The following is a 14,308-nucleotide window of genomic DNA, read 5'->3' as shown; positions in this document are numbered from 1 at the left end:
GTTTATAGCTGAATTATTGTTTAAAATTGTACACTGAGTAAAACCCGTGAGTGACCTAAAAACCTTACAGGTTTGGGTGCGCGGTTAGAATTGCACCCGTGGGTGATATCGTGGGCGGGTTTAGATAGACTTCACGGGTATAATTGTGAGCGGGTTTAGGGTCCCTGATTGTAGTTTCTTGGCATTAATTATTATGTCACTTAATTTTTGCAGTGTATTTTATTGTCTACTAAATACGACTTAATTAAAAAAATAAAAATAATTTCTTAATAAAAAACATGTCTATACAAGAGAAATGATATGATACTAATGAGAGGAAAAAATACGTGACGAGACAAAAGAACATTCTACAAAAACTATTCATTAAAAATAGCTTCTACATATGATTTTCATATAAATTAATTGACGTAAAATTTATTTATAGTTTTAACATTTGAACCGCGGAAAGAGCATCTTCAATAGTGACTTATCTTAAGATTTATTTGGTTGGGTTGTGGCTGTGAAAAAAAACTGTTGTGAGATATGAGTTGTAGAAAAAATTGTTGTGAACTTTAAGCTTTTAAAAAGCTAAAAACCATTTGGTGAAAACAACTAAAAACTGATGAAAATTCTTTAATACATATTTTCACAGTTCCCTTTCTTTTAAAAGCAAGTCCAGATGTGATTTTAGTTTTGCACTACGAGAAAGTCGGCTTTTAGAAAAAGTGGTCTATAAATCTAGATCTAGCTCTTTTGTATGACTTTTTGCTTTTAAGGAGTAAAAACCAAAAGCTAAACTAAACACACTCTTAGTGCCTCAAATTAAATTATATGGCTCAAGCTAAAAAAATTGCTCCAACATTGTTCAATGTTACAAAAAATTATTAAAAAATATAGGTCACCTACTGAAGTGACACAAATATAATACACCTTATTAGGATGCTCCATATCTAGATCTAAATGAACGGACGCTTCATAAAAATTTTCTTTCTAGACAAATGGATTAGAATAAAATATTTAGGTTAGTCACTTAATTTGGACCTTTATTTTTAAAGCTTTTTTGGTCTAAATTCTATAAAACATATCTATTTTAAATTTTAGAATATTTTGTTAGGGAAAATTATGGAAGATGCTCTGCTTAGTGGCCCGCTGAAATGGCTAGCGAAAGAGGCATACCAAGATTTAACTATGTTTTAGATATGTTACTACTTCTCGTCTAATATGGTTAATATCATTATAAATCATTCAAAAGGAATTATATCCTCAGATTACTTAGGCTCACGACCAAAATATTGTTACTACTCCTCTCTAAGTTGTTAATGTATAGGCTACACATATCGCATTCTTCACATTCGTTCTTCTACCGTTCTTCTTCCCCTCAAATGGTGTCACCTCACACTAAATATCGGTTTTGGTTTCTCTTACTAAAGTTAGAGGATGTTTAATTTTGAAAGTCACCTAGAGGAGATGAATAGGCGAAATCTTAAATTTACAAACTTTTAAACACACACTAAGGTCGAGGTTAGCCTTAGAATTAAATCGGAGTACAAAAGATAGTTCTCCTTGCTTAGAGTTGTTCAATCAATGCGGATAACTTTTGGGAGCAAACTTAAACAATATTAGCAAGGGAACTTTTAGAGAGAGGAAAGAGGGGAAACAAATCAAGTCAAGATCAACATGTGAACACGGTGATTTGTTTTACCGAGGTTCGGTTCCAAAGAACCTAGTCCTCATTAAGGAGGCCACAAAGGCCGGGTCTATTCCAACCCTTTCCCTCTCTCAATCAGTCACACAGACCGGTCGAGGCTTCTCCTTAATCACTTGGGTCACTAAGACCTCGCAAAGATCACCACACACTTAGGTGTCTCTTGCTAGCTTTACAAAGCACTTAGAGAAATAAGAATGAGAAAGAGAAAGCAATCCAAGCAACAAGAGCATCAAAAGAACACAAAACACCCTCTCTCAAGTCACTAAGCAATTGAGTTGATTTTGAGGCTTGGAGGGGATTTGATCTTTATAATGTGTCTTGGAGTGAATGCTATTGCTCTTGTATTGAATGTGAAGTTCAGAAAACTTGGATGGCTTGAATGGAGGTGGTTGGGGGTATTTATAGCCCCAACCACTATTCTAGTTGTTGCTGGCGATGGCGCACCGGACAGTCTGGTGGTGCGCCGGAAAGGACATTGTTCAGTGTCCGGTGCGTGCCACGTCAGCGGCCCGTTGGGGTTTGGAGCGGTTGACCGTTGAAATCCTTTGTCCTTGTCGGAGGGGAAATCCTCCGGCAGGGTGGCGGAATGCACCCGCCCTAATCCTAAGATGAGGAGGGGGCCTAAGTGTTTTGCCTATCTGGTGGATGGTCGGATGAACACAAGAGGACTCGAGGGATTATAGTGGTTCAGGCCACCGGAGCGTAATACCCTACCTCCATTGTGTGTAAGTTGTATTGAGTGTAATTGAGCGTGCCCCTGTAACGCTGTGTGCCTTCCCTTTTATAGTTTAAGGAAGGCACATATAAGGATGCTGAGCCCCGACATGCGGGCCCAGGAGCATAATGGAAGAAATACATTATGTGAATAACTAATGTTGACAGAGTAACGCATGAGTAATCAGTGGGAGTCATGATGACTGCAGTCCATGCAGCATTGATAGGTAGTAACCCTTTTCTTGGAAACGTACGAGTAATTGCACGGCCCACGTATCGTGGACTGAGCACGCCGCCTGTCAGTGGAATGGACAGACGCACGTCTTATCCGTAATGAATGCGAAGGCGCGCGTAGCCCAGAGGCGTCATGCCAGGTTCCGCCTGTTGGCTTATGCCGTGCAGTATGCCACGTGGCAGCATCGGGTCTCCGCCTGAGCGGGGAGCAGGAGTGTATGCGGATAGGTCCAGATCCCACCAGATCAGGTCTGGACACGTGTCGGCACCGGACCCCTGCCTGGGCCCTGATTAAGGCCCGGGTGTGTTCTATCCTGGAACCTTGGGACCCTACTGTGGGCGGCCCGGACCCCATACGGGGGGGTCCGGATCCCATTCTAGGGGTCCGGTCCGTACACGTGGGGGTCCTGGACCAAACTTGGAGGTCCGGACTGTAAATCCAGGGGTCCGGCACTTTCCCATGGGGGCCCGGACTCACTGTTGATGTCTTGGAGTATATTACTTTCTTTGGACACGTGGCGGCCCCGGACCCGCCCATGTGGTGGGGTCAGGCGCTGTTGCTGGCCCAGAGTAGTCGCCCAAGGCTGGGGCGAGTCATGTCCTGGTCCCACATACAGCTCCTTTACCACGCGACTAAGGATAGCCGCGTGCGTACTGTGTCTTTATACAGTAGTAAGGGGTACCCTGGTTTCAGGGTACCGATAGTGGCCCCCGGGCCCACCTCAGGGGAGGATGCGAGCCTGCAGGTGGGGCCAAATCTTGTACTTTGCCTCAACATGGCCTGATTGGTGATTGGCGCGTTGTTTCAGTGCGTCTGCTGACGCACCCACCATCAATCCACCTTCCGTCACGCCAACTGCCATATCTGTCCCCGTGGCTGACTGACCCACGGGCCCCCACGCCTGGTGGTTTCGTCGGGCCACGCGCGGAGCACCTCGTTGCTGCTGCATTGGTTTAAAATATTACCTTTTGTCTTCTGTAGCGGCCCCAAGGAGGTGCACTACAGACGCGCGCGGCGGTTCGCTCTTTCCGCACCCGAAATCCGACACACAAAATGTATGACTTGTGGACCCGGGCCCCCGTGTCATAGACTGGGCTCCTGGGTCGTCGGTACCCGTCGAGCAAGATTTCCTGCGGTGATTCAGGGGCGCGCGGAAGGGTTTCCCTGAACAAGGATTCAGGTTTCCTTGAAAAAGGATTCACCCCGCGTGCAGCAGTTACCTTTTCGCATTCTCTCCCAATCGGTTGCGCCCCTTTGCCTTCGTGCTTCTCTGCTCCGCACCCGCACCGCCGCACTTGCCATGGCTTCGCTTGGTCATCCTGACCGCTTTCAGTTTGAGGAAGCGCTTAACCTGGTGCGTGGCCTGCTTGGGTGGAGCGCACCAGGGCTCGTCGGAAGAATCCGTGTTGGCGCTGCCCCCCTCGGTGATCTCGCCACCGGGGAATTCGTGTTGTTCACCTCCTACATCTCTTGCGGGTTGGCGCTGCCGATTTCGCCCATCTTTCTGCTGCTGCTGGAGGAGTTAGGGCTTCAGCTTCAACACCTCACGCCCCACTCCGTCCTCCAGGCAGCCATCTTCGTCCACCTCTGCGAGATGTTCGTAGGTGTGGCCCCCTGTACTTCCCTCTTCCGCTTCTTCTCCGTGCTGGTCAAGTCCGGGAAGACTAGGGACCACATCAGTGTCTACTACTTCCAGACGAGGCCAGATCCAGCCGTCGTCTACATCCCCACCTTTGGCGGTGCGAGGTGGGAAAACTGGCGCAGCGACTGGGTGATTGCCAGCGCCGAGGCCAACGACCGCCTCGTCCTGCCGAGTGATGGGCTAGCGCTCGACCACAAGCAGTGGAGGACCAAGCCGTCTCTCTCGCCAGAGTTCCTGCCTGTATTGGACAGGATCAAGGGCTTGGCTACGGGCGGCCTAACATCGATGCACGTGGTCGGCGATCTCCTGAAGCGCCGGATCGCACCGCTGCAAAGGAGACCGCGCCTGTGCTGCTGGTTCACCGGCCCGAACAACATCGACAGGATCCAGCGCGGGCCGGGCACTGATCTGTCCTAGGACGAGCTGGCAGTCCTGGTGGGACGGATTACTGGGGAAACTTTTGTCCCTGAGTCCCTGATACTCCCCCAGAACATCTCTGCGCTCCGCGACGACCCAGGCCTGAGGACAGCGATCTTGGCCACGCTGCCGACCCGTGACGACAGCGGCGTGGCGGTTCACCAGACCGGAGACCGGGACCCCCACCGCGGGTCCGAATCTCCGATGCACCAGTTGGAGGTCCCCAGCCCGCCATTGTGGCTCGCAGCGCCAATCCCGCCGTGGCCCCCAACCCCTCGGACAAGGGCAAAGGGACTGCAAGCGTTGCCTCCGCCCCAGGTAGCTCTGGGGGGTCGGAGGAGGAGAGGCGACGTAGGCTGCGTCGCACTGATGGGTCGCTTGTTTCGGAGCCCCCTCAGAAGCGCCAGAGAACTGCAGGTGGGGCCGAGGAGGCCAGCTCCCAAGCCCACCGCGCAGAGGCGCGTCAGTCCTCCGGTCCCACCGCCACCACCACCATCTGGGGGTGATCACCCCCAGGGACACCAGCAGCAGCAACAGCAACAGCAACAGCAGCCGCAATAGCAGTAGGAGCAGGAGCGGCGATCGCCTCGTTTCCAGGGTCACTAGAAGGTCCAGAGCCTCAAGTAAGTGTAGTCCCTTTTTCTTTGAGCCTAATCATCATGCCGACAAGTCTTAACCCATCGTCTGTTTTCTAGGGCTTCTTCCCCCTCTGCTCCCAAGGTCACGCCTCCTCCGCCAGATACTAGGCCCGAGCGTTTGCCTGTCTGCTAAGCGAAGAACGAACACAAGAACACACAAGGGTTTAGAGTGGTTCGGGCCGCCGGAGCGTAATACCCTACTCCACTGTGTGATGTATTGAGCTTGAGAGCTTGTATGAACTTGTGAGCCTGAGCTGGGTCTAAGTGAGCTTGAGTGTAAGTTAGCTTGCCTTGTAACGCTGCGTGCCTCCTCTTTTATAGCTCAAGGGGGCACGTACAAGGGTGCTGAGCCCCGACATGCGGGCCCAGGAACATAACGGATGTAATACTTGGAGCAACTAATGCTCGTCGCCAGGGCAAGCTCCTTGCGCCCTAATATTCGCGGCTTGCGTAGTATTGGCGTGCAGCGGAAGCTTCCCTGGCAACATACGAGTGATGATGAGCACAGTGCTCTCCGCAGCACGGGCGCACTGCCTGCCAACGGAAAGAGAGGAAATCTCCGGCCGGGTGGCGGAATGCACCCGCCCTAAATCCTAAGATGAGGAGGGGCCTAAGCGTTTTGCCGGTCTGCTAAGCGATGAACAAACACAAGAACACACAAGGTTTTAGAGTGGTTCGGGCCGCCGGAGCGTAACACCCTACTCCACTGTGTGATGTATTGAGCTTGAGAGCTTGTAAGAACTTGTGAGCGTCTAAGTGTGTCTCGCTGCGTGCCTCCCCTTTTATAGCTCAAGGGGGGCACATACAAGGGTGCCGAGCTCCGACATGTGGGCCCAGGAACATAACAGATGTAATACTTAGAGCAACTAATGCTAGTCGCCAGGGCAATCTCCTTGCGTCCTGATATCCGCGGCTTGCGTAGTATTGGCGTGTAGCGGAAGCTTCCCTGGCGACGTACGAGTGATGATGAGCACAGTGTATGCCGCAGCACGGGCGTATTGTCTGCCACCGGAGTGGACGGGCACACTGCCTGCAGGGTGGCCTGGTCGCCACCCGTCAGCAGAGAGGACATGGCTCATTTAATGCTAAGGCGGCACATCGCTTGTCAGTGGAGTAGACGGGCGCATTTAATGCTGAGGCGGCACATCACCTGCCAGCTTGACAGGCGGCGCGTCTCCTCCGCAATAAATGTAGAGGCCGCGCGGCCTAGAGGCCTTACGTCTGGCTCCGCCCGCTGGCTTACGTCACGGACAGTAGGCCACGTGGGTAGCTCTATGTCGGCGTTTCGAGACCGGGGGGTCCCTAAGCCGACGAATGAGTGTGCCGCGTGCCCCAGCCCAGATGGGTCGAGCGCGTGGGCGAGCGCGAAGGGGGGAAAAGCGAGGTGGCCGGAGACGGGCGTGAGAGAGGTGGAAATCCCGCGGCCTTCGTGTTCGTCCCGCGCCCAGGTCGGGTGCGCTTGCAGTAGGGGGGTTACAAGCGTCCACGCGGGTGAGGGAAGCGAGCGGCCCCAAGAGAGCGCCTGTCCCGTCCTCGGTCCCGCACGGCCAACCTTCTCTAAGAAGGCCCTGGTCCTTCCTTTTATAGTCGTAAGGAGAGGATCCAGGTGTACAATGGGGGTGTAGCAGAGTGCTACGTGTCTAGCGGAGGGAGAGCTAGCGCCCTAAGTACATGCCAATGTGGCAGCCGGAGAGATCTTGGCATCCTGCTGGCGTGATGTCGTGGCTGTCGGAGGAGCAACGGAGCCTGGCGGAGGGACAGCTGTCGGAGCGGTCGAGTCCTTGCTGACGTCCCCCTGCTTCCGTAAGAGAGCTGAGAGCCGCCGTCGTCACAGAGCTTGTGGGGCACCATCATTGCCCATCTGGTGGAGCTAGCCAGATGGGACGCCGGTCTTGTTCTCTGTGGCCCGAGTCGGCTCGGGGTAGGATGATGATGGCGCTTCCCGTTGACATGGCGGGCCTGTGCCCTAGGTCGGGCGACGTGGGGGCTCCTCCGAAGCCGAGGTCGAGTCTGTCTTCCGTGGCCGAGGCCGAGCCCGAGCCCCTGGGTCGGGCGAGGCGGAGATCGTTCGGCAGAGGCCAGGGCGGAGTCCGAGCCCTGGGGTCGGGCGAAGCGGAGTTCGTCGTCTTCTGGGGTTGTGCCCATGTCCGAGCCCTGGGTCGGGCGGAGCGGAGTTCGTCGTCTTCTGGGTCTTAGCCCGAGTCCGAGCCCTGGGTCGGGCGTAGCGGAGTTCGCCGTCTTCCGGGTCTTAGCCCGAGTCTGAGCCCTGGGTCGGGCGGAGCGGAGTTCGCCGTCTTCCGGGTCTTAGCCCGAGTCCAAGCCCTGGGTCGGGCGGAGCAGAGTTCGCCGTCTTCCGGGTCTTAGCCCGAGTCCGAGCCCTGGGTCGGGCGGAGCGGAGTTCGCCGTCTTCCGGGTCTTAGCCCGAGTCCGAGCCCTGGGTCGGGCGGAGCGGAGTTCGCCGTCTTCCGGGTCTTAGCCCGAGTCCGAGCCCTGGGTCGGGCGGAGCGGAGTTTCCTATGGCGCCTCTGGCAAGGCCTGACTGCCTGTCAGACTCACTCTGTCGAGTGGCGCTGCAGTCGGAGTGGCGCAGGCGGCGCTATCCTTCTGTCAGACCGGTCAGTGGAGCGGCGGAGTGACGGCGGTCACTTCGGCTCTGCCGGGGGGCGCGCGTCAGGATAAAGGTGTCAGGCCACCTTTGCGTTAAATGCTCCTGCCACTCGGTCAGTCGGTGCGGCGATTTAGTCAGGGTTGCTTCTTAGCGAAGCCAAGGCCTCGGGCGAGCCGGAGATGTGTCTGCCGTTAAAGGGGGGCCTCGGGCGAGACGGAAGTCCCTCGAGGTCGGCTGCCCTTGTCCGAGGCTAGGCTCGGGCGAAGCGTGATCGAGTCACTCGTATGGACTGATCCTTGACTTAATCGCACCCATCAGGCCTTTGCAGCTTTATGCTGATGGGGGTTACCAGCTGAGAATTAGGCGTCTTGAGGGTACCCCTAATTATGGTCCCCGACAGTAGCCCCCGAGCCTCGAAGGGAGTGTTAGCACTCGCTTGGAGGCTTTTGTCGCACTTTTTTGCAAGGGGACCAGCCTTTCTCGGTTGCATTTTGTTCCGGTGGGTGCGCGCGAGCGCACCCGCCGGGTGTAGCCCCCGAGGCCTCGGAGGAGTGGTTTCACTCCTTCGAGGTCTTAATGCCTTGCGTAATGCTTCGGCTGGTCTGGTTGTTCCCTCATGCGAACTGGCCGTAGCCCGGGTGCACGGTCGGGGCCCAAGCTCTCGGGCTGGTATGTTGACGCTGTCAACGGTTTGGCCGGAGCCGGGTTTGCGAGAGCAGCCCCCGAGCCTCCGCACAGGGCAAGAGGGCGATCAGGGACAGACTCGGCTTTTTACATACGCCCCTACGTCGCCTTTCCGCAAGGAGGAGGGGGGGAGAGCGCCATGTTACCCTCGATGGGCACCGAACATGGTGTCTCCGGTGAGCTGCAAGCGGGTAATCCGAGTGGACGTCCGTGCCCCGTTCGTTGGGGGTCGGCTAGGGGCCCAGAGGCACGCCCAAAAGTACCTGCGGGTGATCTGCCGGACCCGGTCCCCTGGCGACGGGGTCCGAGGGCTCGATGCCTCCCTCCGATGGGATTCCGTTACAAGATCGTTCCCGCTGGTCTCGAAAATGTCCTAGGGTACCTCGGGAGCGCAGCCCGAGCCTCGGTTATGTATCGAACGTACCCCTGGTCATCCCTCGCTCGGCGTCTGAGGCGACTGTGAACCCTTCGGGGGCCAACCTTCGAACCCCTGATCAGTAATGGGCGCGGAGCCCGAGTAGCCTGAGGCGGCCATGGAGCCCTTCGGGGGGCCGGCCTTCGAACCCCTGACCAGTAGTGGGTGTCGGGCCCACGCGATCTGAGGCGACTGTTGAACCCTTCGGAGGGCCAGCCTTCGAACCTCTGATCAGTAGGGGGGCTCGGAGCCTGGTTCCTTCACAGAGAAGGATCCTTTTCGGGGTATCCCCCTTTCCCGGTCCCTGTTGCAAGAGATAGAGAAAGAGGAAAAAGGAAAAGGATACGAAATCGAATGACGCGGCGTACCTTTTTTGGCGCGGTTATTACGGCGAAGGTGAAGCGTCGCCCGCTCCTCCTGCCAGAAGCGCCGCCTGTCCTGCCGCGGAGTTAATGCGACGGGGCGAGTGGTTGGCGGGGCGGCCGTTGCGCGTGCGCGAGCCGTTCGAGGAACGGCTGTTCCGCTTCGCGTTTTTTGAATCCCGCGTCCGGTCCAGGTGGAGCGCTGGAAACGGTTTCGCCCTGGCCTTCATATACTCGAGAGGGGGTCCGGTGATGGTTCTTCGCTCCGCTTCCTGCCTCTTCCTTTAGGTCTTCGCAACCCGAGAAACTTTAGTCGGAGAAGAGAAAAAACCGCCCTTCCTGCCCCTTGCGCCGCCATCCCTTCCATTTTGGTGATGGCTGATCGGGTGACCATAATCTCCCCGCGCGATCCGTGGCCCTTTTCCACGGTGACGGCGAGCGATCTGGAGGAGCTGGTCGGCGAGGGTTTGCTTCGCCCTCTCACCGATAACCAGCGACCAGAGTGGATTCCTCTCGTGGGCGGAGTCGCTCCATCCCCACCGCCGGGGTACGTTGTGAGCTTCGCTTCCTTCCACGAGCGGGGATTCGGCGTGCCGACGGGCCGCTTTATGCGGGCGATCCTGTTCCACTATGGGGTGGAGTTGCATAACCTCACCCCCAACTCCATCTCGCAGGCCGCTATCTTCGTAGCGGTGTGCGAAGGGTATTTGGGGATCGCCCCCCATTGGGATTTGTGGACTCATCTCTTCCTCGCCGAGCCTTTCGCCTTGCCGACGGGAGAGAGGAGGGTCCGTGCGGCGGTGCGGGCCGGCGGCTGCACTCTCTTGCTGAGGCAGTCGCGGGCATCGCAGTACATTCCTGCCATCCTCGCGTCCTCGAACAAGGGGTGGCAGCGCCGGTGGTTCTACCTCCGGAATGATGGTGAGTTGCTCCCGCCGTTCTCCCAGCGTGTAGTTACCGCCGCCACCGACGCCTGGCGTCACGGGACCCCCCACGAGAGACAGAAGAATCTCGAACCCCTTCTCCAGGCTCTGAAGGCGTTGCGGGAGGGGGGACTCACCGCTGCGGGAGTGGTTGCCGCCATCCACCGTCGGAGGGTGCTTCCCTTGGCGGAGCGGCGGCTGCCACTTTGGGAGATGACCTCGGAGGCTGACTGGGAGGGCTCGCGAATGTCCCCTGATCCTCTTCCCTTTGACGCCCTCCAATGACGGGTGTCGGCTGCGATGGGGAAGCCGGACCCCCACGCCTACTCCCAGCTTCGGATGCGCCCCGACCAGGGGTGTGTAACTTTGGTGAGTGTTCGCTCCTTCCTTCTTCATACATCGGGTTGCTCCGAGTTCTTATGATCGGGTTTCTTTCTCCCCTTCTTTTAGGAGGTGGGGTGGCACAAGCCCTCCCTGCCACGGGTCCCGGAGGACGCGGTGGACCGTGCAGCGCGGCGGGTCGCCGCGGAGGAGAAGAAGAAGAAGAAGGACGCGGAGAAGGCCCGGGCCCGCGAGCGGAGGCGGGCTCGGGACGCCTTGGAGAAGCGCCGTCGCCAGTAGGAGAGGGAAGGACTCCCGAGGGAGCCGTCGCCGGAGACGCCCGACGACGACAATGACGACGATGATGAGGAGGAGGAGGACATGGCCGCCCGTCTCGGCCTCAGCCCCGGCTTGGGGTGTGGCCAGGAGCCGTCGAGCTAGCCCCCGAGCGGGCCGACACCATCAGTCCCCGGAGTTGGGGTGTCGGGGTCCCGGCCTGAGGCACGGGGGCGACCCGAGAGGTCACCTGACCCCTCGGCCGGAGGAGCTGAGGTGGCTCCGGAGGGTCAAGTCAGGGCGTCCGCTCCCCAGGGGCCGCCGCTCGTACCGGCAGCGCATGGGGGTGACCCTCAGGTCATCGCGACTGCGCCCGGGCAATCTGCTCCCCGGGCTCCCAAAGCAAGGGTGGCGCCGAAGTTGCCAGCGAGGCGGACCTCGGTGGCTGTTTCGGGAGCCGGGATCCAAGAAACCTCCCCCAGGCGCGGTGGATAATGGCCCGGAGTGGGTGAGTATCTCGGAATGTCTTCGACTTGGCTTCCCATCCATATGTCTTGGCCGTGATTTTCCTTTTCTCTCCCCTTTTTTTTATATCCAGCAAGCAAAGCCATGGCCAGACCGACCTGGCACCCCGGAAGGCCCTTAAGACGGCGCCGGACTGTGCGGCCAGCGCCGCCCCGGGCCTTGTCGTTCAGCCGACCCTTTCGCGGGGTATTTCACCGCAGGGGGCTCGGGCGTCGCCTGTCTCTGGGGAGCGGGCTCCCGAGGCCGGCTCTTCTACCGAGGCGGCCATCGTGGTTGGGGAGGCGGCTGACGCTGACGTGGTCCCGAGCCCGCCTGTCGTGCCGGCCATGCTGGCGCCCGCCACCGCCGAAGTTGCCGCTGTCCCTGTCGGAGAGCGACCGGTTGCCGCCAGCGTCGGGATGGCTGATGCGTCGGCGCCTAGTGCCTCAGAAGAGGTGGGCGTGGACGCGCGATCCGTCCAGGCGGGTGGCAGCCTCATCGCTGTGCGGCGGAGCCCCGAGGCCCGACGCCCGTTGCTCCGATTCCGGACCCGCGAGGCCTCGGACCCTGTCTTCGTTCTCGACGATGAACAGGAGGACCAGTCCTGGGACGAGCTCCGCGAGCGTGCTGAAGCAACGGTGGGGTCGCTCCGGTCGTCGCTGGAGGTTTTCTGCAGAGACGTCCCCAAAATCCTCCAGGTAGCGGTTTCAGGCATACCTTTTTCCTTCTGTGAGCGAGACATTCGCCGTGACGCCCTTTTTCCTTCCCCCAGGATCTGACGGACCGGAGCGCCGCCAAGTCGTCGTTCATCCGCCGCGAGGTCGATGTCTGGGGCTCGCTGCGATCCCTGAGGACCTCGCTTGCCGGGGCTACTGCGCGCCTCTCTTAGCAGGATGCCAAGGTAGCGGACCTCCAGTTGCTCTGCGCTGACCTGAGAGCCGAGGCGGCAGCAGTGCGTGCGGAGGCGCAACGGCAGCGATCGGAGTTCATCCAGGTCGTCGAGGAGCGGGACCAATCTCGGGGCCGGACTGCCGAGGCCGAAAGCCGAGCTCAGACCCTCGCGGCCGACCTAGCCGCGGCCCAGGTCGTGGCCTCGGAGCAGCGTGCCCGAGCCGGAGGTACGCCTTGGCCCTCTCCGGTTCTTGTTCTTGTCTGTTTCCTCTACTTGTGCTTGAGGTCTTTCTCCTAGTTGTTCGCAGAGCTCGAGTCCGCCCTTGACGAGTCCGCCAAGGCGCTCGCCGAGGCGCTTGCCGGAGCTGCCGAGCAGAGGGAAGCTGACCTCGCGGCCATGTCCGAGGCCGTCTCGGACGTTTATCGTATCCTCGGCTCCGGCGACGTCCCTTCAGGAAGCTCCCCTCAAAGCCGCCTTCAAGCCTTGGGTGATCACGCGCGCGGCAGAGTCCGCGAGGCGCTACACCACGGCGTCAGGCGGGCCTTCGCCGTGCTCGCTTCCCACTACGTTGTGGACCTGGAACGGGTTAGTGAGGGGTACTGTCTTCCTGACGAAGACGAAGCTGCCCTGGCAGAAGTCCAGCGGCTCGACGCGGTCGCCGCGGGTCCGAGCGCGGCGCTGGCGACCACCTTTGAGGCGGAGATCCTTCCCCCTGCGCCGTCACTGGAGGCCGAGATGGACCTCACCGACGGCGGGGACGGAGCTGAGGGCGCGGCTCCTTCCCAAGGCGGCGCCTAATTCTTGTTGGAACAATTTCTTGTTAGATGCGCGTCTCACCGCGGCCGCTGAGGCCTGAACACTTTGTCTTTCTTGCATGAAGTCGTACTCTCCTTTCTTTCCATTTGCGTGTCCGTCCTAGCTTGTCAATAATAGGGTGGCTTCCCGAGTTGGGTCATTCTTCGTGGCAGGTGATGAGTGAGGTATCCCTAACCCGGAGGCACAGGAGTTCCTCGGCTCAGTCGGCCTCGCCATTTACATGTACCCACGTTCGCTCCTCGGGACCCTGCTTCTGACATAGCTGGGAGAACGCAAAAGGCCCCTTTTTTGATTGAAAATTTTTGATGCGGAGAAGTACACCCAATCTCGACGCAGAGGGGTTCCCCCTTTTTAGCCCCCGAGGGAGGGTCGGGCTCTGCCGAGGCGAGGCCGACCCTTCCTTGATGACCGAGGCGCAGAGGCTGCCTGACGGGTCGGACTCAGGCCCGAATATCCAGCGAGTGCTCGGCGGCGTCCCTCGGTATGCCGGGCATGTCCGAGGGACTCCACGCAAAGACGTCGGCGTTTGCGCGGAGAAAGTCGGCGAGCACTGCTTTCTATTTGGGGTCGAGCCCGGAACCGATCCGGATCTGCTTGGAGGCGTCGCCACCGGGGCTGAGAGGGACGGCCTTAACCGTCTCCGCTGGCTCGAAGTTGCCGGCATGACGCTTCACCTCTGGCACCTCTCTGGAGAGGTTCTCCAGGTCGGCGATGAGGGCCTCGGACTCGGCGAGGGCCTCGGTGTACTCCACGCACTCCACGTCGCATTCGAACGCGTGTTTGTACGTGGGGCCGACGGTGATGACCCCGTTGGGGCCCGGCATCTTGAGCTTCAGGTAGGTGTAGTTGGGGACGGCCATGAACTTCGCGTAGCATGGCCTCCCCAGTACCGCGTGGTAGGTTCCTCGGAACCCGACCACCTCGAACGTCAAGGTCTCCCTTCGGAAGTTGGAGGGCGTTCCGAAGCAGACGGGGAGGTCGAGTCGTCCGAGGGGCTGGACGCGCTTACCAGGGATGATCCCGTGGAATGGCGCAGCGCCTGCCCGGACGGAGGACAGATCGACGCGTAGGAGCCTGAGGGTCTCGGCGTAGATGATGTTGAGGCAGCTGCCCCCATCCATCAGGACCTTGGTGAGCCTGACGTTGCCGACGATGGGGTCGACGACGAGCGGGT

This window comes from Zea mays, chromosome 9 (genome assembly GCF_902167145.1).
Source record: "Zea mays cultivar B73 chromosome 9, Zm-B73-REFERENCE-NAM-5.0, whole genome shotgun sequence".
NCBI lineage: Eukaryota > Viridiplantae > Streptophyta > Magnoliopsida > Poales > Poaceae > Zea > Zea mays.
Note: the sequence above shows the minus strand (reverse complement) of the source record.